Source organism: Andrena cerasifolii, chromosome 2 (assembly GCF_050908995.1).
Source record: "Andrena cerasifolii isolate SP2316 chromosome 2, iyAndCera1_principal, whole genome shotgun sequence".
Lineage (NCBI taxonomy): Eukaryota > Metazoa > Arthropoda > Insecta > Hymenoptera > Andrenidae > Andrena > Andrena cerasifolii.
Genome location: NC_135119.1, coordinates 2,095,494 through 2,121,292, shown reverse-complemented (window position 1 = coordinate 2,121,292; position 25,799 = coordinate 2,095,494). Strand labels below are relative to the sequence as shown.

Here is a 25,799-nt window from a genome sequence, read left to right as displayed (position 1 = left end):
TCGTTAATAGAACCGTAGCCGGCAAAGTTCGTGTGTCTTTTTCATGTTTTTAGTAGCCGCCGAGGAAGGGCGGCAAGAAGTTAATGCAACATTTCCTGAAACATGAGGTAATTCTCGATCTGCAAGCGACGAGTCTCGTACGACCGGACACCGCCCGCGCCTCTAGCCGCTTTTCATTATTCCTGTCATCAAAAGCGTCGACATCCGCAACATTGTAATAAATTACATAACTATGTTTCCCCAGATATCCTCAGCATGTTTGGTACACTTTTCGATTTTAAATCACCAACCATCATTGAAAAACACCTGTACATACATACAAACATCGCATGTTTGAAGTTTTAAACGGGACTCTTTCATCGAACAGTTCATAACTCACAGAGTGGCGTAAAAAATGGCTTCTCGTTTTAAATTCAAATGAGGTAGAGTAAGGTAAGACAAGAAATCTTAATACTTGTATAGTACACAGCAATGCACGAAGTTTTGTTTCACTTAATTGTTTTAAATTATGTGTGACAAATGGTGTCCTTATTATACACAATTTTGTATCCCCTTTTAATACATATCCCAGATAGTACAAAGACGGCTTAAAAGCGTCCGAAAGACGCCTAAAAGACATCCAGATGGCATTTTAACACTATTCGTACCAGACCGGTCAATTTGATCGTTTTTAAACATTGGCGTACATTTTCCCACACACAACGTTATCACATCGCTATTTATCTTTACGACTTTTCTTAAAATATGTATACAATGAATTTTTCAGTATTTACTTCTACTCTTAATTACTTGTTTCAGTATTTACTTCTACTCTTAATTACATGTCCAACTGGAAACGGAATGAGCCTCTTTATTACATTATTCTGAAGGAGATGCTATCAAGTTACGCACGTGAATTGTTGAAATAATGTTTCATAGCAGGAGTGTACCCCACAAGCCGAAACGTCACAGGGGCAAGACGAATCCCCAAACCTCTCCAAGAAACCTTACTTTTAGGTTCTTTGTCCATATCCGCGGTCTGTCGCGATTTGTTTTGTTTACATTCTTCGTTACACAACGGACATCGTTGAAGGGCATTGAGCAGCGCGACCTCCCTCCGGCTTCCAATAGTACGCAGATCGCAGAGTTGAGTGACACAGTTCAATTTTATAGCGCGAAGAGAGCATCACGGTTTAAAATTTCTGAAGTGTTTGCATTTGCATTTCAAGTTATAAGTACTAATTTGAAGAAAGAAAAAATAACTCAACAATACTCTGACGCAAATTTTGTATTTGGTCTTTAGTGTATTATTCTGTGGCGAATATTTATCCGAAAAATGACAAGGCGCTCAAAAAATATGATGTTATTAGAAAACATAAATAACATACACGAAGAGTGTTCGGATGCCGATGAAGAGGAACTTTCTGAAACTGAAGATGACATGGAAAAAGATGATGACCTATTTGACCGATTTCTTTTCAAGTGTTTAATTAAACTGAAAAAAAATTATTTTGTTATTTGGTGAAAGTTGTTTCATTTATTATTACATTCAGTACCAAATTAACTACTATCTACGTTCAATTGTAAAAAATATAACTCTTTTTCGAGGACCGGTCATTTGACCGGTCACGGTAGGAATAGGTATACATGGAGTGTTGATACGAATAGTGTTAAAGAACTCCAAAATACGTCGTAAAGACATCTTAATCAGGTCTCGGTTAGGACATTGAGGTAAAAAATTGGCGGTGTCGAGAATCGAACCCAGACTTCAGCTCTTACGAAGTAACCTCTATCCCCATAAAAAAAATTCAAAAAAGTAAAAAAATTACATCAGGTACATGAAATCAAATAACCACAAAAAATAGAAGATAATAATAATTACAAAATAAAAAAAAAAGATTGAAGTCAAAATGAGCTGCAAGTACATAAGTACATAAAGGTGCTTTCCCGCAGCGTGCAAAGGCGACACTGTGTAACGCAATGTAAGATTCGGTGCTTTTCCAACTGCGCTTAATAATATTAAGCAGATTTATTTTTATAGAAATAATATTTCAATACCAATAAATATTTTATTCAAAATACTTGCCGCTGCGCTCCGAATTAGTGTTGCTAAACTGAATAAATATGTATAAATTGCATTAATATTTTTCTTTCTTTCTTGTCTCAGTGGTATCTTGTCTTGTTTTATTATTTATACCAAGACAATTAACATTTTTTTGCTTTAGCTGGAAGGGGGTAAAAAGGGGTGAAATATGTTTTCTCGGACTCATTATTTGTTAGGCCCGATTACATATCAACTTAGTTTCTACTTACAAATGTTACCCCCACAAATGCCTAAAAACCAGATTCAGCATTTTGCTCTAATGAACCCCTAAGGGGGTGGAGCGGGGTAAACTGTGTTTTCACGGATTCCTTAATATCTCTTAGGCCTGATTAGATATCAACTTGGTTTTTACTTCGAAAGGTTACCCACATAAATGCCTACGAACCAATTTCATGATTTTGCCCTAATCAACCTCTAAGGCAGGGGTGCACAGGACCCCCAATTCCGGGCGCGAGCGCACATTCGAGCTCGTTCAAGAACAAGCGAGTCCGCCAACGGAGTGGGGAGCGGTTGGAGTAGTGGGAGCGGAGCTTCACAGGCTGCCGCCAGGGTTACCAGAGTTTGACGCTCCGAAAGTAAGGCACACTTTGGGGAATTTTTAAAAGAAATGTATTGAGTATTATACTTCCAATCTCTGTACTCAAGGTTTCAAATCGAAGAAAAATGAATCCACGATTAATAAATATTAACAAATTATACATAGAAATATATGTATATTCACGTATGGATCTAATATTGGACCAACTTTATAAGTATCCGAATACTTTTGTGGCCCACTGTATATATATATATGTTATTAGATATCTTCAAATGCAAATACTCAAATTTACGTATGCGAATTTGTTAAAATTAACTTTCTGAATATAATATAAAATTCTGTACGTTTTCGTTTGGTCTTGTATATCTATCGCGAGTATGCTTGTAGTTGTAACAGGCATACGGCCTTTGCAGTCATAGAGTTCCCCACCACGAGACATTATACCGAGGAGTGGGGGTGAGCATACCACGGTCGAGCTCGAGGGCTCACCGACTGCCCTAGGGCAGACTTAGTGTGCACCCCTGCTCTAAGGGGATGGTGAAAAGAGGTGAAATATGTTTTCATGGAGTCCTTAATATCTCTTAGGCTCGATGCGAAGCGCGGGGGTGTTTTGTTAGTACGTTTATAAATACATACTTATTACCTACGTTTATACTTATAGGGTAAACTCGGGTAAGTCCGTGATAATTTTAGAATTCGACTATTAACTGCTAATATTTACATATTCTGAAAGTGTGTCTTGGATATAATGATAGGTTAGACCTCAGAGAAACATATAATAGGTTAACAGAAATTTACTACGTATAGTTTATTGAAAATATACAAAATTAAGTTGTCATGACATTGTCATGAACCCGGGGTAGAACAAATTCGAATACTTGCATAAAACGAAACACGTCTTTATTATACAGTATGTTGGAGTATGACTTCACAGTACCAAGAATCAAAGCTTTCTAAACCTAGAGACGTACTCAGGGATGAACGTCGACAAGTTGGAGAATCCTATTGGTTGTTCTATTGCGAGGGTGTGGGAAATGGAACTGGTAAGGGTAGAAGTGGTAGTCTGGAGAAAGTTCGGTTGTAACGGTTTGAAAAAGAAGGGCCTTGGGGCCTACGGCCTATTCCGCCTGTTTACCGTTAAGTTACGGACGCTCGAAACGGACTAAGGGTCTTAAGAGAGTGACAATGACCAGATGTGCTTAAAAGAGGAAGTCGCGAAGCTAGGTATCTAACAACATACTCCGGTTACTCCGTGATAGTACTCTGCTAACTCCGTGATAGTTCTCGCTAGCCCGTGATATGGCCATCAACTACTTTTTTTATCTTATTTTATATTATTTTACATTAGTTTACATTAGTTTACATTATTTTATATTCCTTTATATTATTTTTATATTATTGTTATTAAATGATTGGATTGACGCATAGGAGACCGAGTAGACATCTGAGTTTCAACACCGTGGCCTGTTGTAGCAAAAGATGTTGAAGAACAGGATGCTGAAGTTGAGGACACTACCTTTCCCCTGGGATCATTCCTTGGTGGAACTCGTTCTTTATTTGAATGGGGGATTTGCAGAATATCCGTGGAGGAGTTTAGTGTTTCCTGAGCATTAGGTTCTTCGTGTGCCTGTGATCGCTCCGTAACAAGAGATGCAGCTATAGCTTCATCTGTAATAACAGCTTTGTTTATTGGAAAGATTCCTATCTTCCGAAAACTGCTTATTATTGTGCTCGGAATGAAAGTAGATAGCCAGGCTGGAGCGAGCAAACTATTGAAATCAAATCTGTTGGGGTTTCTCTCCAGGATGCGAGTGCATATATTCGCCCAGTTCCTTCCTCCAATGGCTCTTTAGATGTCTGAGACGCAAGGAAACATGGTATCTGGTATTTGCCAGCAGAATTTCTCGAACATCACAATCAGAAACGCAGGCTCGGGCACACGAAAAATAAGAATTTAGGGTAGATGTCCCATTTACTGTCAGTGTCCCTATTACTGCCACTTTATTTATTTCACTTAAAAAAAAACGTAGTGTATAACGAATAGAAATATAAAGAATGTACTATAATAATAAGAAGAACAGTCCCAATTTTATGATAAATTATTTTTTAAACTATTCATTATACATTGCGTGTTTCTTAAGTAAAATAAATGAAGTGGCAGTAATAGGGACACTGCCAGTAATTGGGACATTTACCCTAGTCACTTTTCATAAGCAAAAATAACACTGATGCCTTATTGTATGATAATTTCAAGAGTAAGATTTGTTAAAGTGTCATTTTACCATGGCATACCTGCAGTTTGAACTTTTCATTTATCTTCTAAAGCACATATAATACATAAACAAGCGATCGTCCACAAACAGCACGAAAAATTTCACGAATAATGCGCTGCCGGAACAAAATGCTCTCTTACTCTCTCTTACTTGTAACATTCAATAGCCGTTTCTTATAGGTTTTTGTGCGCTGAACACAAATCCGCAAACCGTTTGTCGCCATCACCCTCAGTTTTTGAGAAATTCGATTTTGAAAAACAATTACAAATATTCAACTTTGAACATCTTTTGTGTCGAAACGATAATAGTTATTCGGTTGCTTGTTGCGTCAAATTATTCTATAAACTCTCCCGAACACAACGATATAAGTTATTGGTGCATTATGAACATTTAAGTATGTTTAAACAACGATCAAAGGTGAAAGAACACTCGAAATGCACCCACTTTTGCAGATATTTTTAAATTTATTTCCAAAACTAAGGGTCTAGGAGAAAATCTGACTACTCCACGCGACGCGGCAGATATTTTTCCTTTGGAAAGCATCAACAGAAGTGGTAAGTCACGATTTGTTTTCTATACAGAAGCGAAATAGTTTGGCAAAACGTGCGGCGTCGACAGTGGTAGTCAACGGCGCACAGTGGGGCTGGAGAGGAAAAAAGTCTTAAAATGAAAGTTGTATTTTTATGTATCCATCACTATATCCTGAAATCCAATAGACCAACGTATCTAACGTATATGACAGATATGTCATACTCATGTTAATTGCAAAGAAAAATTGATCTGAAGTTAACCTTTCGTAATCTAACGGGAAACGTGTCAATATTCGTACGAGATTGTCGAATTTTTTCTGAATTCCTCTAGATATTTTTATTTTTTTATCGCATGTATTTCGAATGTGTATAGTCTCAGCTTATTTGTGACATAAATATTTTTCGAAAATTCTTCACTGTAATCCCACTATACGGCTTCAAATGAAGCTACCCAGTATTTCAAGTTTTCATTAACTCTTTTAGGTTTATAAACAAAGCTCCGCCTTCCTCCGGGCTCTGGATAGTACTAATTGAAAGCAGATACCATCTACTAACAGCCATAAAAAAATTGGCTGCAACTATTTGCAACTTTGGCTGTTATTAATACATAATCACCCGAGTGCGCAGTGCACTATTCGTTTCTTCGGTTTATTACTATTTCATTTGTTAAAGATGCTTCAATTTTATTTATGTTTCTGTCCATATAACCGTTGGCTATTAACAAATAATATAAAAAAAAGTATTAAAAAATATTGAGAAACACCGAAGTTATGACATTTTTTCCGCGAATCCTACGTTACGTGCCCCACTGTGCGGCGGTGCGCGAGCCACTGCCGCTCAGCGTTACAGAATCGCGTAACGCGCATGACTACCACTGTCCGCGCCGCATGTTTTGCCAAACTCTTTTAATTCTGTAGTGAAAACATAGGGTGTTTTACCACTTCTGTTGATGGTTTCCGAAGAAAAAATGTCTGCTGCATCGCGTGGAGTACTCAGATTTTCTCCTAGACCCTTAGTTTTTTAAATATATAGAAATATATCTGCAAAAATTGTTGCATTTCGGGTATTCTTTTACCTTTGATCGTTGTTTAAACCAATTTAAATGTTCAAAATCCAATAACAACTTATAGCGTTGTATTCGGGAGGGTTCATAGAATAATTTGACGCAACGAGCAACCGAATAAGTATTACCGTTTCGACACAAAAGATGTTCAAATTTGAAAATTTGCAATTTTTTTCAAAATCGAATTTCTCAAAAACTGAGGGTGATGGCGACAAACGGTTTGCGGATTCGTTTTCAGGGGACGAAAAGCTATAAGAAACAGCTATTGAATGTTACAAGTCCGAAGAAATTCAAATTTTGTCGAACTGTCTTATTTTACCACAACATAAACTAGAAGATCAGCGCTGTCTGTTAGATTTGGTTCCATCTAAATTGGGTCAGTCAATTTCGAGTTACAGGTAAATGAAAAAGTATCACGGAGAGACCTGTATAGTGCCTCTACGAGCTATAGTGACTTAGGTGTGAGGCCACTCCGCGGGGTCTTAACCGATATCCTGCTGGGTATGGGCCGCTAAACGTGACCTCTTGCAGGACTGCGTTTAGGGAAGACTAGGACACAAAACCGGGGCCCTAAAGATTAAGTGTTACAATTTCGATTTTAATAAAATAAAAAAGAAATTGATTATCATTATTAAAAGACATCAATTAAGCTTTGCTACTGGCTATTAAAAATGATCTCATTGTCAGCACATATTAAATACAAATCCATTGTAGTAAGGTATATGTACAGCATTAAAAACAGTTGTAATATAAATTATTTTATATTAACAACTTATTTTAAATTAAAATCACTGCACGCTTCAGGTAATTTTGGAGATTTTACCCTTTAGGACCCCGGTTTTGTCCTGGTCTTCCCTAAACACAGTCCTGCAAGAGGGAGTAGGGGGCACGTTTGGCGGCCCGTACCCAGCAGGGTATCGATTAAGACCCCACTGAGTGACCTCACACCTAACAAGGAACACTATTCAATTGATGATGGAATCACGCAGATTTCTTTATATAGATCGAAAGTATATGTCACAAAGGTCACAAAAATGTAAATTAAAGATGCTCCCAACAGCTGGTCTGACCTTGAAAAATCAACAAATGTGGAACAGGGGAAAAAAGAAAAATGAGGGAAAGGGAATGACAAATCTGTCTGTTCAAATTTAAATATCTCTATTATATGAAAATACATTATAGTAAATGAATGATAATAGGTTAGCGATAGATAGTAATTAGAAAAAACTAATGATAATAAATGATAATAAATGATAATACTAGTGATGTCAGTGACATGTTTGGACTGTCTCGTTGATCAAGGTATGAAAGAAACAGTGTTCGTTCGTTGCAGACATTGTGAAATTTATTATTGCTTCAATCACTTTTTTAAACCTTCTTGTCGACAAGATTATCATAAATGTAATGGTTAATACTACCCACTGTTGTGATTTCATTAGTATTATCATTATTTTTTTCTAATTATTATCCATCATTAATCTATTATCATTCATTTACTATAATGTATTTTCATATAATAGAGATATTTAAATTTGAACAGACAGATTTGTAATTCTCTTTCCCTCATTTTTCTTTTTTCCCCTGTTCCACCTTTGTTGATTTTTCAAGGTCAGACCAGCTGTTGGGAGCATCTTTAGCTTTCATTTTTGTGACCTTTGTGACATATACTTTCGGTCTATATAAAAAAATCTGCGCAATTCCATCATCAATTGAATAGTGTTCCTTGTAAGTCACTATAGCTCGTAGAGGCACTATACCACGAGCTTACCCGAGTTTACCCTATACGCGAATGGATCCCCTCGGCGAGCAATAGCGAGTGAGCGTACGACCGCGTCTGTGGTGCGCTTACCGCGCATGAAAACGTGACGAAGCAACTGATAACAGAACTGTCATTCTCCTTCTACATTTATTTCCCTCCTGCCTTAGTTGCGTCTTTCAGTCTTTCCTCTCAAATGCGCATCTCCTCGTTTATTACGTTCTTTCGATAAAGGCATAGGTGTACGGAGGCTTCACATGCGTGGCTGATTATCTCAGAGCTTCTCATTCTTACAAGGGGACCCCACAGCTGAACCCCCGTGGATTTTAATAAAATTTTAGGGGATGAATCTGGAGGTCACCTCGATTACCCTCTGCTAAATATTTTATGCCAATGAGCATTATTCATAAACAATCAATATGTGAGACTTAAAAGCAATTCACTTCAAGCATATTTCAAGAAAGTGAGTTGAGTGAGTACGTACAGAGCTTACTTCCCACCGAAACAGCACGGGTTCGTCGAATCCCGGTCATCCTAATTTTTTTCCCTTTCCTTCAACCCTTATTTTAAATAATTAAATTTTATACTGCTTTGCTTCATAAATATTGTAATTTTTTAACATAAATTTGATATATAAACATGGTAAAAATACACAACTTTTATACACGTACAAACATAACTGGTACATAACGACTTGTATCAACTTGTACTATAAAGACACTGTAAATTATATATTTGATATGAAATTTTTCTTTACAATACATACATGCACGTCTATGTAACTTTACAACTATTTATCTACAAGTTGATACAAGTCGTTATGTACTAGTTGTGCGTGTATAAAAGTTATTTATTTTTACCATGTTTATATATCAAATTTATGTTAAAAAATTACAATATTTACGAAGCAAAGCAGTGTAAAATTTAATTATTTAAAATAAGGGTTGAAGGAAAGGAAAAAAAATTAGGATGACTGGGATTCGACGAACCCGTGCTGTTTCCTCCAGATTCATCCCCTAAAATTTTATTAAAATCCACGGGGGTTCAGCTGTGGGGTCCCCTTGTTAGTGTTTATCGGCACCCACCTTCTAGTACTCGACAAGAGTTCGCCGCTTTACACGAGGCTGATACTCTAAAAACATCTTTGCTATAATATATGCAATTAGTAGGGGAAAGTGGGGTAAAACGGAACACCAATGTTTCTGTTAGATAAGAGCTGCGAATGAGTTGGTATCGCGTGACATGGAACCAAAGGGTCCTCATAGCATTTTGGGATAGACCACAGACCCCTGCACACGTTATTTTTCCATTAAGAGAGTTGGAAAAATTTCCGGTATCGACGTTTCAATATTGCGTTGGACTCTCGACCACTTTTCGGTACTTGGATTTGGAAAATTAATAACGGCAAGTATATCGTTGGATTCTATAGTCCTTACGCTACATTTTGACGTATATAAAAAGTTCTTTATCTCGCGCTGAAGTGTAAATATTAAATGTTTAAAATAATAAACAAACCGTATTAATCTATCCTTCTTTTACGATATTATATTTATATTCGATTATTTTCCGTAAGTTTCATGTTATCTAATAAAATATTTTCTCTTATATGTATAATATATATTTTTGTTATATTTTATTTGCAATAGTTATACCTAAAACATACATTTACAGATTTTAACATAAATGAATACATTTTAAATCATAAAAATAAAGATTTTGTACGTTTACACGGTCTTCGAGTGGCTCCGTCTTACCCCACCATTTGAGCGAGGCGAAGATTTCAATACCTCCGGTAAATTTCATTTTCCGTCGTTCCCAAAGATTTTTCTTAACAATGACTTTGATTTTCTTATAGTCTAAGGTCTACTGAAGACTCCTCTTGAAGTCTCGTGTCTTTTTCTCCTCCCGATTTTAAGTTATCACCCTCCAAAGTTAAGCGTTCCGTTTTACCCCACCTTCCCCTAGTTATGAAAATATTTGCACGACAGTCCACGCTTGTTACTTTTTTTTCTGTGACAAAATATTCGTTATAATTGACAGAAACTTAATACTTACAGGGAATCTTCCCTGTTATCTATCCGCCACTATTTTGGAATTTTTAACCTACATAACAATTTCGTTTTGTGAGCATGAACTGCGTCTAAACAAGAATACTTGTGTGCACTGGGATAATTACATGAAAGCGGTTTGGGTTATGGATTAGGATAGGTTCAAAACACCAAAATAGTAGCGGGCAAATAACAGGAAAGATCCCTTAAAGGCATACAGGGTGTCACAAAATTCTGGGACTTTCGGGAACATGCAATATCCTGATGCAAGAAGACATCGAAAATTTTTTTGTAAAAAACCGTTTTTGGATCCGGGGCTCCGTTCTCGAGATATTAACAGTTGAATATTAGCGGTGGAACTTCCAGGTCGTGCAGTTTAAACGAGGAGCCACTTTATGAAGCGGTGCCGCAATATTTCCTAACAAACTTTCCAACAGTGAACATAAATATGAGCATCAAATATTGTTTGCACTCTCCAGTATTTGACAAACATTAACAAACTTTTGCAGTTTGGCACACTGCTCTTGGAGGGCGGATTTGCCCCCTGGATCCTCATTTCGATCAAAGTGATTCAAAGAATCGAGAAGTAGAAAGTTCAAACTTCTAAATGGTTTTTGTTTCATCAACTTTGGATGAATTTTAGCAAAGTTGTGGGACTTTGAAAATTGAGCAGATTTTAAAATCCTCGTAGGTTTGTCTGGTTTTCAGTGCAACTATCCCACTGTGAATGCCTGAGAAAGACCAGAAGTTTTGCAGGCAACAATCATAGCGCTTCTACCGCCGGGGCATTTGAGCATGACTAATCATCGTGACATTATTTCGACCTACGACGGCGTGATTTACGAGCTAAATTTCACTGAAAACTCGAGGTTATACGTGATCGTTGTTCGTTTCCTCACGTGTAAGTAAGCGTCTATTTAACTCGCCCACGTAGTGCGGCGCAGTTTGTTTAAAACGCGCAGTCAAGAACAGCAAAAGGAAGACGAAAAGAAAGTGAGATGTCTAGACTGTCTAAAGGGTCTTTTCAGATGAGACACTTTGGTGGCTCGCGGCTGCAATGTAAGATATACAGGGTGGACTTTTAGTAATAGTAGAACCCAAACAGGGTTATTTTCCAAGAAAAGCACAGTCGAAACTGTAGAATAATATTTCTTGGTTTGTGGTTTCGTTTGCAAGAAAATCGTTTCTGAAAACTCATCCAAAGTGCGTACACCTGGACAAGAATTGGTAGAATGCAGGAGCACCTATGTACTAGGGATTGCAAACCGGTAAATCGGTAAATCGGTTTGAAGCTTTTTTTCACTGATAACGTAGTAGATATCGACGGAATTATGCGCTACATATATGCGCTACTATTTCTCGCGATCTACCGGTAAATATCGAGAAATACGTATTTCTCACGATCTACCGGTAAATATCGAGAAATACGTAATTTACCGATAAATATCGAGAAATACGTAATTTACCGGTAAATATCGAGAAATACGTAATTTACCGGTAAATATCGAGAAATACGTAATTTACCGGTAAATATCGAGAAATACGTAATTTACCGGTAAATATCGAGAAATACGTAATTTACCGGTAAATCGATTTACCGGTAAATATCGAGAAATACGTAATTTACCGGTAAATATCGAGAAATACGTAATTTACCGGTAAATATCGAGAAATACGTAATTTACCGGTAAATATCGAGAAATACGTAATTTACCGGTAAATATCGAGAAATACGTAATTTATCAAATTACCGGTAAAAATTTGGCGATTTACCGGTAAAAATTGGACGTATAGCAATGTAGCGCATATATATAGCGCATAATTCCGTCGACATCTACTACGTTATCAGTGAAAAAAAACTTCAAACCGATTTACCGATTTACCGGTTTGCAATCCCTACTATATACATACGTACATGGTACAAAGAGCGAGTGAAATGATCCTTGCGCAAAAATAAGTCGACATGTTGGAATAACATTCTCCCGAACAAATGTCTGTTTTCGAAAAAATTGATTTTGGAAATGGAACCGATTCTTGAAAGTAAGGCGCCTTTCGAAGTAGGGGAAAGTGGGGCATAACCGGGTGCCTACTGTATTTTTCCTGCTACCATAAAGTCAGACGGAAAAATAAACTTTGGACACCGCTAGAAATCTTAATTGGGCCTTATAGAATCAGAAAATGAGAGTTCTTATTTGAAAAAAACTATTTGGCTTACAGGAAAACAAGTTTTCTCGGAAGTATGCAAGTACCCGGTTTTACCCTGTAGGTGTGGGTAATATCAGGTACCTATTAAAAAGCGCATAAAATATGATATAATTATAAAACCATTATTACTATTATTTTAGAAACCATATAAAAAGATATTTTAACAAATATTGATTTGTACATAAATTTATTTCAATTTATCTAGTGTACAAAAATCACAAATAAACGTCTCGTCGCCCTCCTCAATATTTGTGCAAATCTCATGAGCCCATCCGCGATCTATACATATAATCAAGATTATTATTGGATTTTTTAAAGATTAGAAATCAGCTTCTATAAGACATTTACGCCATACATAGAAAGTGTGGGTACCCGATTTTGCCCCATACTCAAATACCCGGTTTTGCCCCAAATGAGATGATTTACTAAACATTAAATGTGCGATCTTCAACATGCGATAAAGAGCCGGGTAAAACGTAAAAATATTGTGTAAAGACTACAGAATACAATGCAGTACTTACCGTAATAGATTCTTTAAATCCAAGTGGTATAAAAAAAGGCAATTCACTAACGCAACAATGGAACTTTTCAACTCGAAATTTTTAAATCTCTCTGGATGAAAAACTACGACGGACTTTGGGCTGCGATTGATCTCATACCGTCGTGAGGTCCACCCGAATGTAACACCATACGTTGGGTACATACCGCAGCTCTTGTCTTAGAAAAACAATGATACCCGGTCTGACCCGCGTACCCGGTTTTGCCCCACTTTCCCCTAAATTTATTCTAGAATTTCGACATATTCTTGCACCAGGATTCATTTTATACGCCGCTAGGGTAGACCGGGGGCGGTAGTAATACTTTGACTTTGGAATACGCTTACGCAAAGACTATTACAGTTACAACAACAGTTTTTTACGAAAATGTTACTTACTCATCTGACGTTATTTGAGCCACAACAGTTTCGCTGTATGTCAAGGAATATTCCGGTTATTAATAAAAAATGAGAAGCGGAGAAAGTGTTACAACCGTCCCTGACCTGGGCTCGGTTGTAACACTGCATGGAGTCGATAGTAGCACAAATTTAACTTTACAAAATTAAAATATTTATTGATTTTAATTATAATAATAAATGAAAAAAGTAAAATTTATAACCAATTATGCGGTGTCGCCATTGTGGCAGAAATAGGAAACGTTTTGGCTGGTGCATTCTTCGTGTGATCAATCCTTACAATCAGTACATTGCACCCATTTATAAATTTGGTTTGCTTGTGCTGTGCTATAGGATTCCATTAATCTTCCTTGTCACTATTCGGTTCTGTCGCGGCACAACCGACCCCGACTGCCGATGTTACAATCGCTCCCGACCAGGTTTTTGGACTTAAATTATACATTTTTATTAACGAGACACTTAAAAGTGATAAGTAACGATCAGTGTTACTTTAAAAATGGCCAGATTAAATATTAAAAAATAGAGAAAACACGTACTTGCAAAGGGAGTATTTATATTACAATAATTTTAAATCAGTAAGGAAAAGTTACTTTAGGGTATCGAAAAGTTATTTACTTCACTATGCAAGTCTATTGTGTATCTATACTGCTAGGATGTGGATGAGTGTATTCGAAATGTCATTCTTCATCATATATCCAAAATTTGTGTTAATATCTATCACATGTTTTGAGATATTTAACGTGTTACAATCGCCCCCGGTCTACCCTGTACCATATTTACCCTTGCATTCTGCTAATTCTTAATCAGGTACACGCTTATTTATCAGATCTTTAAAGTCCTTCTTTTCGAAAACGAAGCTCCAAATGAAAAAATCTTATTCTACATTTTCGACACATTCTTTCATGAACAATCCCCCTTTCAAAGTTGGAAAATCAACACCGGATCACTGTGTATTCACACATTTTCCATCTCTTGTGTTTTGTATGTGAAAGCATTTCTGCATGTAAAAGGCCTCATAGACGGGTTTTCGTATGATTTGCCGTACAATTGAGGGAGGTATTCGTAGCAACTAGTCGTACGACAGATCATATGAAAAATCATAATGTATGCACTCTGTAGGCTCTTTAACACGAGTGGCGGACACAGTTATATGTATGTATAGTGTTGTCCCGTTGAGAGAACATTAAAATCCCCGCCACTTCTTGTGTAGTCAATGAAAATGAGCGAGAGACAAACCATAAATTTTGTTCGAAATAGCGGTGTTACCAGCCGGGGCTGCGACAACGCGAGAGGCCGGCGAGAAGGGTATTTCCCAAGGAATACGGTTTATGAGTTTGTTAGTTAGAAGGCGGACGAACCTGGTGTGAAATCAGGGTGTCCCTAGGAATGGAGTCAAACGCGGACGAACCTGATGCGAAATCAAGGAGCCGCAGGAGGGTGAAACGTCCTGAACGAACCCGATGCGAAATCGGGGAGTCACTAGGATGAATTTCAGAGACGCACTCGACGCGAAGTCGAGGAGCTGTTAGGAGGTTGGATTATTCACAGACGAACCTGGTGCGAAACCAGGGAGCTGTTCAGAAATTGGTAGATTTACAGACGAACCTGATGCGAAATCAGGGAGCTGTAGGACACGGACGAACCTGATGCGAAATCAGGGAGGCTCTAGGAATGGAGTCAAGCGCGGACGAACCTGATTCGAAATCAGGGAGACGCATGAGGGTGAAACGTCCTGAACGAACCCGATGCGAAATCGGGGAGTCACTAGGATGAATTTCACAGACGCACTCGACGCGAAGTCGAGGAGCTGTTAGGAGGTTGGATTATTCACAGACGAACCTGGTGCGAAACCAGGGAGCTGTTCGGAGGTTGGTAGATTTACAGACGAACCTGATGCGAAATCAGGGAGCTGTAGGACACGGGCGAACCTGATGCGAAATCAGGGAGCTGTAGGACACGGACGAACCTGATGCGAAATCAGGGAGCCGTAGGTGGGTGAGGTTTCATGGACGCACCCAATGCGAAATCGGAGAGCCACTGGGTTGGAGAAAATTGCTTGTTTTTGATGAAAGGTTGCGAACGAACCTGATGCGAAATCAGGCAGTCGCGGGAAATGTTAGTGATGCCTCGTAACTCTTAATTAAAGTTCGATACAACTCGAGCGGCAAAGTTGTATCGGTGGCTGTGTGCTACTAATACTATAAGGATCGCTGGGTAGAAGATGGGTTTAACGAATCTACTCCATTTACACGTGAATACCATTCGTATATTCAATAATCAATTATTGTACAAATATAAGTGTCGCGATTAAATAGTAGGGGAAGGTGGGACAAGACGGGGTAGTTAAGGATTGATGATGAATAAAACACAGATTTTCATAATCAACTAATCAATTTTATATGTGAACCATTGTTTGGTAATAAGCCTTTCAGTTTAACTGCGAATCAACCTAAGTTTTACAGGTTTCAATGGAATAAATAAAAAAAATTCAGAAATAGTCGTTTCTCCCCATCTTGCCCCAGGGGTGGGGTACCAATTAAAAAACAATATAAATAAAGTACATGTACATAAAGTAATTATTTATTGGGTTGACAGACGAGGCACGCACGTATGGCTTCGTTGTCCTCATCTCCTACATCAACACAGGAGAAATGAGCCCATTTGCCACGTATTTGGCAGCTTATCCACCTTTCCACAAGCGAATCAGTTCTTTTGGACTAAGTAATAGAAAAGAAGTATCATTTTCCTTGGTCCGTCTTCCATCTGTAGTTTCTAACAATCCTGGAACAATGAGAAACTTTGATTTTTATTTCTAGGTTTGTGAGGGGTAACTCTCATTTTCATTACCCCATCATGCCCCTTCTCGTCTCACTACAATCCTATAAACACTGCCCGACACATTATTTACAAAACTATAAAATAACATACGTACCTTACAGCCAACTAAATGCTGCCTCAGAAACACATACATGTACCGGAGATCTTCTATATTATTATATCACTGTCACGGGTGCTAAAAATAAGGAAAAGGTAAGGGAGTCCCAATAAATTATAAATTCTGATCTAACTTCGTCACGCGTCCACGTGTTTCATTCATTCGCTGCTCACTGACGGCGCTGATAGCCACGCATCTAACGCGTATGCTCAATTTTAATTAGTGCGTTTGCATCACGAGATGCGGGGGGTACCCCGTCTTGCCCCACCTTCCCCTATAGTAAAAGTGTATAAGTTACCACTAATTTGCACGGTGTTGACGCACTGACGATGCGGGGTGTAAGAGTGGCTATTACAATGTGCCAAATAGAATATAAACCGAACTCGCGGATTCTATAAGGTTAATTATGATTCTGACGGGGACTCTAGCCCGATCTTGCTAGACTTTAACCAAGGGTGTGTTCCGATGCACACATACTGCGCACAGACCGCAGCGCAGTCGCTGCGCGCATTCATAGCGTTCCATTTCCAACGGCGCATGTTCAAACTTACTTACAATTAGCTATACAGTTGGATGGATTGCGTTAAATTTAATTCGAGAACACCATTACACGTGAACACCATTCGTATATTGAATAATCAATTATGGTACAAATGTAAGTGTCGCGATTAATTAAATAAATAGTGTAAGTTACTATTAGTTCGCACGGTGCTGACGCACTGGCTATGCGGGGGCATAAGAGTGGCTATTTGAATATGCCAAATAGGGTATTAACCGAACTCGCGGATTCTATAAGGTTAACTATTGATTCGGAAGGGGACTCGAGCTCGATCTTACTAGATCTAACCAACTCTGTATAGTGCCTCTACGAGCTATAGTGACTTAGGTGTGAGGTACCCAGCGGGATCTTAACCGATACCCTGCTGGGTACGGGCCGCTAAACGTTCCCCCACTACTACCTCTTGCAGGACTGTGTTTAGGGAAGACCAGACAAAACCTGGGCCCTAAAAGGTAAAATAAGTTATTAATATAAAATAATTTATATTACTACTGTTGTAATGCAGTAGGTACATATACCTTACTGAAATGGATTTGTATTTAATATGTGCTGACAATGAGGCAATTTTTAATAGCCAGTAGCAAAGCTTAATTGGTGTCTTCTAATAATGATAAACAGTATCTTCAATTTCTGTTTTATTTTATTAAAATCGAAGTTGTAACACTTAATCTATAGGGCCCCGGTTTTGTCCTGATCCTCCCTAAACACAGTCCTGCAAGAGGGAGTAGGGAGCCACGTTTAGCGGCCCATACCCAGCAGGATATCGGTTAAGACCCCGCTGAGTGACCTCACACCTAAGTCACTATAGCTCGTAGAGGCACTATACGAGCTTGACACGACGTGACTCTACGCGCGACTGTATAGCTTTGAACCAAAGCGGGTTGAAACCAATGGGTTTATATAGTCCCAAAAATGAATGGGGTTTCGTTAGAAATCTCCATATAAGGAAATCCTTATGGGTCGTCGTCGCGTCACTCCCGTTCCCATGGTCCTGATCCAGCTGGTCGAGATCATGGCCCCCATTAGTGGTGTGTGATAAGCGAAAGGATTTTAGGGCGTTTTCCCTTCGCAGATGCGAGCTCGAAAAACGGTGAGAGCGGCGTATGAGAATATTCCACATACGTAACAGCGGCGGCATCGTATTACTACGTAAACGAAAACGGCGAAGATGAAAGGCGAGCCGAATAGCATACCGTTTCGTTAAGCGACCGCCTTGTCCCTCGAACAGCATGCTTACAACGGGGCACCATGTAGCTCTGACATCAGAGACACCATTACCTAGCCGTATAAATATGTCTGGAATAGCAGTCGCGAGCTACCGAAGTGTCTTATTTAAAACGTCTTAACGGGAACACAGTAACAAGTTAGTATTTACAACTAGTCATATATAGTACGTATGAAGGCATAAATTTTAAATTTCATATGTGTATCAATTATTTTATGAAATATATCCTGGTGAACTAATTGAACTTGCATACTTCACATCTTCTGAAAGGCCTATAAGATTTTCGTTGCAGCGGCTATAAATTACCAACCGGTAGCTAGTTCCAATTTACGTCGGATAAAAGTTGTTGCTTGACAAAGTCAAACCTGGAAGTTCACCGTAGATTCGCGTTCGCTTACACAGTGATAAAGCGATTGTAAGGCATAAAATTGAATTGATCGTACTTCCTATCTCGATGTTCCTGTCCCGTTTGACGAATAAAAAGATTGCGTAAAATCAGCGTTGACTTGACAATCGCCACTGCGTGACAGATCATTGGTATATAATCGCTTCCCCTAAAATGCCTACCATACGACAGGGACTTAAGGGGGGAGCCTGGTGTAACTAAATGAAAATCGAGGCATTTTTCGGGAATTTTTTTTAAAGAAAGTATTGGATAGATCTTTCTGAAACTTTCAGGATATTGTACTAACAGGTTAAGGTATATAACAACAAAATTTTATTAAAAAAGAGCGGCAAATAACAAAGTTATGCCCAGTCCGTTGGCGACGCAATTATTGCACTGCGGGCAACGTAGCGTCTTTTGGTTTCATCTGAAACCAAAAATCGAACAATTTTCTTTTAGTTTATGAGTGTACGCACAGAATGAAGAAATTTGAAACTTAAAAGATGCAAAATGAACAAATGGCGGCCTCTTGAATAAAAAGTTCACTGTTTCCAACGAAATTTTGCCTTAAATGTCTAAAAAAAAGTTATTTATTTAAACAATATCATTATACTAATAACTTAGTACTATGAAGAAAATGTTCACAAATATCCGTGCACAAGGCCAAGTCGATTGGTTGAATATTTTTTGAGTTACATTGCCCGCAAAGTATAAAACTGTCGTTTCGAGAAAAACACATTTCAAGTTTTGTGGTAGCATGGCGCTCCGTAGCAAAATCGGCTATATCCGCTTTAATTTTTCGAATTTCGTTTTGCTGCTTTGGGAGCATATTATCGTGATGTTTAACTATCGATTTATGCAAAAAAAAAATCGATTTCTTCGATCCGCTACACCAGGCTCCCCCCTTAATACCGGTATAATTTGGATACCGGTATTAGGCCAGGGACTTCATACCGGTATTACCGAAAACCGAAATAGGGTAAACTAACCAGTAATTGACCGCATACCAGTGAATGACCATTAGGCAAAGAAATGTCAATTATAAATTTAAACATTATTATATGTTTATAAATGGAGTGTAGTTGCACTTTTAATATCCTATATTTTTAGTTACGCGCATTAAGCAAACATTAATAAGTAGAGGAAATGCAGTATATTTGGAATACCAGTTTGTTTAAGTCGAATAAAAAATTACAGCAGAGGATGGGAACAAATAAAACTGCATAATATCGTAGGAAAACTAATAAACTTTTATATTTTAAACTCTCAGTATAATAAAAAAACAAAAAGGAAGTATCGATTTCGTTAAGGTGCAGGTAATTTGGAATACCGCTATTCAAATTACCTTCACTTTATAAAGTTAATAAAAACATGTAGATAATAAAATTATTTTCTTTTATAACTTAATCAGGCTCAAAAATCACAATATAGGAACAATCTTAGATAAATAAAATACATAAAAAGTATTATTTAAGTTAAACGATTTTATTTAAAATTCAGTAAAAACTAAAAAATGTAGTGTATTTTAAATAAAATCGTTTAATTAAATTTGTTTTATATATTTTTTTTATTACTTACTTTTTAGTGTCTAAGTTTAATTTGTGGGTATAGGCTGATTTCAAGTCGTTTGGATTTGTGGTTATGGGTTATATTTATTGATGACTGGGTAATTTTTTAAACCACTTGGGGTTTTTATTCATAATTTTGTATTGTCATCTGAACTACGTACGCCTGCAAAGTTGCAAGACAATTGGATAGTTGGAAGTGGGTTAAAATTGAGTTTCTAGATTTGAACCAAACAAACATAAAAACAAACAAACAAACATACATACATACAAACAAGCAGAGGATCGAAGCTGGATAAAATCGTTTAAAAATCGTTTAATAAATGGCCAGCACTGGCCCAAACCGACGCGGCGGTAGCCGTTACTCGTGAAACAAAAGCAATGCTAAGCTTTGGAATATTCCAAATCACCTTCACCTTCGGTATTGCGAATTAGCAACATGGCATTGAAACCTAAAATTTCATGTCACACTTTGTATTCTCGAAATTATCGCAAAACTCGTGCAGATGAGTAGATTAAGGGTTTAAAGTTTCGACATATTTTAACCATGATTGGAACGATTGAATACTTGCTGGAAAAATTTTGCAGATTCAGGTTTTCTTATTCTGCAGATTAAGTCGAAAATGTTAAAATGGCGGTTCATCCACAAATGTCATTAGTTAACAGGTCATTAGCCCCTATTATCTTTGGTGTTACAAATTAGATAGCGTTAGTAGTTTATTAGATACTTCGGTATTCCAAATTGCCAACAGTATTCCAAATATGCTGCACTTTCTCTAAAATTCTTATTAAAAGTATGCGGTCATTTACTGGGCTTCTACACGTTTTGCATTTTATAATTTTTTTTTTAAAATTACGATAAGAATAAGTAATTATTTTTATAGAAATTTCAAGAAAAATTAATTTAAATGCAATTTCAACAGTTGTTTTGTTGTTATACATAAATATATTCAAGTATTAATATCAAAGGTCCATAGACTCAACAATTCGGTCATTTACTGGTTGGTTTACCCTAAATGCCAGTATTTTTTCGGTTTTCCTCTTGTAGAAATGTTAGATTAAGATTAAGACAGGTACCTACTAGAAACTAAAATTACATTAATGACTTATCATTAGTAAATTAAAAAGTAAAAATAATGTAGGTAATAAATTTAATACTATAAAACTAATAAATTAATTTTCAAAAATATTTTCCTGCTGCCAGTAAGTACGCATTGCTTAAGGAGGTTCGATACCGGAGCAAAAATAATGAGAAATCTTTGAAAAGTGTTTTGATCGAATGTCCAAAGTGTAGTCCGCATTGTGTTAAAATTTCAAGTCGATTGACAGCACGGTTTATGAAAAAATTGAATTCAAAGTTGCGCTCTTATACACAGGTTGTTATGGGAGGAGCGATAAAATTTCTATAAAATGTTACACAGAGTCCTTAAAAATAGTGAGAAAGTCCTAAAAAATATTGCAATGAAAAGCTTAAGTATTCCTGTGAAATTCTAAAAAAAAAATTGCACATTTACTGTACGGTTTATTAGATAATTGAATAAATAGACAGCAATGTGCTCGTATTTTTGAAACTGCCTGAAGGAACTGTTTGAAACGTGGCAACGCTGTACGCCAGGTAGTCATCTATACAGTGTACACTTGTACAAAGGATGCAGTAAAAATTTGTAAAAACACTACCAAGCTGTAAACATGTATTTAGTAATTTGTTGCGAACCAGTACGAACGCGCAAAGGGACGCCACAAGTGTAAAGTGGAAAGAGAAAAAAAGATGGACGCAAAGCGACGTTGCCGCATTTCGCTCGCATATATTACGCTACTTTTAATGAAAATCTTATATTTCTAACTGCATCAAACATACTTTTTGTTTAATTGAATTCCAAAACAAAATATGTAGTAATAATTTTATTAGGAATAGACATGTAAATAACATTTTTGTCTACATAATTTTTTTTTATCTAAGATTGGTATCACTGCAGAGCTCCCATGTATAAGCATAGGCTTACCCCTCTCGCCGCCTGTCCCGCAAGTGAGGTATCGAACCTCCTTAACGCTCGACCACAGAGTGACGAGTCTCCAAGCTCTCGTCACCGATCTCGAGAACAAATCTTCATTTGTTTATATTCCGCCTCCACTTCATCGCTGAGCCTCTCTGTTATACCTTTCTCGCAAAAAGGACGTAAGAGAGACGATATATGGCGGCACCAAACGACGTCGCTAGACTTGGCGTTTGAGATCGACGATCCGACGAATGAAACAGTGTAACGTCGTATTCTTTTTCACTCACGATCACACTATACATGTTGCCAGAAAAATGCTGGCAATTCCTTTGGTTTCGGTATTACAGCGATTTCGGTATTAGATCGGTTTGGATATAATTTTGGTAACATAATAGCAGTAACAAAATAATACCGGTTTTAAATCTCTGTACCGGTGTACTACCGGTTTTAAATCTCTGTACCGGTGTACTACCGGTTTTAAATCTCTGTACCGGTGTACTACCGGTTTTAAATCTGTGTACCGGTGTACAACCGGTTTTAAATCTCTGTACCGGTGTACTACCGGTTTTAAATCTCTGTACCGGTGTACTACCGGTTTTAAATCTCTGTACCGGTGTACTACCGGTTTTAAATCTCTGTACCGGTGTACTACCGGTTTTAAATCTCTGTACCAGTGTACTACCGGTATTTTACGTACCGGTAGGAGTCCCTGCCATACGAAACGGAAGGAAATATGAAAGGACGTTATCCCATCGAAAACATTTCATGTAAAAATTTAGCCGAGTCTCGTGACTCCTTTACCCATAAAAAGTTGTGAGATGTCATGTAAAACCGAGTCTAGCGCTCTAATTAACTCTGCCACTTTCATTCACAAATCACTCCACCTCTACATCTTTAGTTAAAGAACATTTTGTGACTTGGCAATTACGCAGTACGAGAATGTGACGGAAGTTGCTTACATTTTAATATTCACGTTTATTAATGAAGTATTGCATGAAATAATATTTATACAGGAACTGGACGTATATGTATTTATAGCGTGAACTTAATTTTACATAACATTGTAAGGTGTAATAACTTCCCTGTGCTGCGTAATTGCCAAATCACAAAATGTTCTTTAACTAAAGATGTAGACTTGGAGTAATTTCTGAATGAAAGTGTCAGAGTTAATTAGAGCGCCAGACTCGGTTCTACATGACATCTCACAACTTTTTATGGGTAAAGGAGTCATGAGATTCGGCTACATTTTTTACATGAAATGTTTTTCACGGGATTTCACTTATTTTTGTAAGTGATCCTTCTTTTCTTAGCTACGGGTTCTTTTTGGACATCGGCCACTGTTTATCGAATAGCCCACTCTCTATCCTTATTGGTCCTTCTCATGGGATTTTTGCGGAGTGGGGAGCTCCGCGCTGTGACTACGTTACGGCGTCAGGACCGAAACATGCGTCACGCCCGCGGGGGCTAAACATTCATGTATCGTTTTTCGATAATAGGGCGGCGATTTTTTTTTTTAATTTCTTAGCGAGCACCTGGGGACTAAGAGGAACGTGCCTATCAAATTTCATGGTTATAGGTTCAGTGGTTGCAGAGATATCGAATTTCTTTCATAAATTGTTAGAGAAAAGGATTTTTCCAGATTTTTTAATTTTTCCTTTCATTGTATCCCAAACACTACCTTTCTGCCAAAGTTCAAGTTTCTAGGGCTGCGGGAAGTACGTCTGATTTTTGATGATCGGTCAGTGTCGAAATAACGAAACTTCGAGTTCAAATATCTTATGAACTAGAAAATATAGAAACGTGAAATTTGGGGGGTTTAATTCCGTTTGCAAAGTACTAGGTTTCAGTAAAGTTTCAAGTTTCTGGGTAACTCCAGCACAAATATATGGGGGGGAGGGGGTCAATAGTACGCTGAGTTGCTTCCAGAAAAGAGGGCTTACGGCAAGCGCCCGGCTCGACTCGACGGGGGCACTGCCGTGCCCCCAGATAAGAGATTATTCTTATTTTCGAAAATTTGCAAAATCTGACAAGTATTATCAACCTTCCAGGTATTCGAAGTGTGTACTAGGGCGCAGCGGAAAATTTAAATTTGAATTCTCAGGTGGCCTGGGTGCGGGATAGTTGTCTTTTGATTAAGCAAACACAATTGTAAAAAAGTTTGGAAAAATATTCATGTCTGCAGGTTCCTTTTTCTCCTAAAAATGATTATATGATTATAAGGCAGGCTCCTTTTTCTCCTAAAAATGATTATATGATTGTAAGGCAGGTTCCTGATTTTCCTAAAAATGATTATACGATTATTATATTGTCACTTTTAGAAAAAAAGGAACCTGCAGACATGAATATTTTTCCAAAATTTTTCTACAGTTGTGTTTGGTTAATCAAAAGACAACTATCCCGCACCCAGGCCAACTGAAAATCTAAATTTAAATTTTCGCCTATATAGTATGATTATATAATCATTTTTAGGGGAAAAAAAGGAACCAGCAGACATGAATATTTTTCCAATTTTTTTTTACAGTTGTGTTTGGTTAATCAAAAGACAACTATCCCGCACCCAGGCCAACTGAAAATCTAAATTTAAATTTTCGCCTATATAGTATGATTATATAATCATTTTTAGGGGAAAAAAAGGAACCAGCAGACATGAATATTTTTCCAATTTTTTTTTACAGTTGTGTTTGGTTAATCAAAAGACAATTATCCCGCACCCAGGCCAACTGAAAATCCAAATTTAAATTTTCGCCTATACAGTATAATTATATAATCATTTTTAGGAAAAAAAGGAACCTGCAGACATGAATATTTTTCCAATTTTTTTGTTACAGTTTGGTTAATCAAAAGACAACTATCCCGCACCCAGTCCAACTGAAAATTCAGATTTAAATTTTCGCCTATACATATATAGTATCGCTCCGCCCTAGTGTGCACTCGTCACGGTTTCGTAGAACCAGAATCGAGTATAATGTACATAGGTACATATACCTACCCCACTCCTTTCTATCTCTAGCGTCGCCTGTTGCGAGGCGTTCGTATGCTTATGTAAATAGACGAGCGGACGCGTGGTTATCACACGAAAGCCGATGTAAGCACGTACGCGTCGGCCAACGGCATAGATAACATTTTTTATCTGGCCTCCCGTCTTCGAAACCATCATTCTCTTTGGCCTCTGTAGCGCCAATGCACTTTGCCATTTTGCCGGTGCGGTAGCTGGATTTTCAGCTCTCCGCGCGACGCGATAAGGAAGTTCGTGGTCGCATGTACTAATTGGTACGTACGAGAACTTTTCTCATTCTCCCGTTATAAAAGCGTATAAACGTTTTCTCGATTAGACATCAATTGCTATCACAAATGTTTGTGAAAACATCGCATTCATCTGCGAGCGTTTATTCTTCTCGCATAACCCTGCAACTTCTCTTATTCTTTCTTCTTATCGTTAGCGTCTGCCCGGTACCGTCACAGGTTTAGGAACCAGACGCTCGCGCTTGCTTAATCTTATTTTTTTATTTGCGATAAAAACGATAAAGTCATTGGCACTGCATTTCTCTCGCATCGTAACGGACAATAGAAATCGATGAAATCAGCCATTAAGGGAATAAAAATGAACAATTTTCACAGGGCATAGTTGTTCAATGGTTCATTTCTCAAGTAGGGGAGACCGGGTATGCTTGACTCATTTTCTTAT

At 37.6% G+C, this 25,799-nt stretch overlaps 2 protein-coding genes across 3 annotated transcripts in view; one reads left to right on the top strand and one right to left on the bottom strand.

Moving 5' to 3' along the window:
* LOC143378523 (uncharacterized) overlaps positions 1-5,887 on the bottom strand; it is a 497,243-nt gene extending 491,356 nt beyond the window's left edge. Inside the window, exon 1 of the mRNA XM_076830349.1 lies at positions 5,617-5,887. The gene's annotated coding sequence lies outside the window, so the exon portion shown is untranslated. The remainder of the gene's footprint in view (positions 1-5,616) is intronic.
* The window catches only part of LOC143378484 (dual 3',5'-cyclic-AMP and -GMP phosphodiesterase 11), a 348,802-nt gene that overhangs the window by 135,761 nt on the left and 187,242 nt on the right, over positions 1-25,799 (top strand). The window lies entirely within an intron of this gene.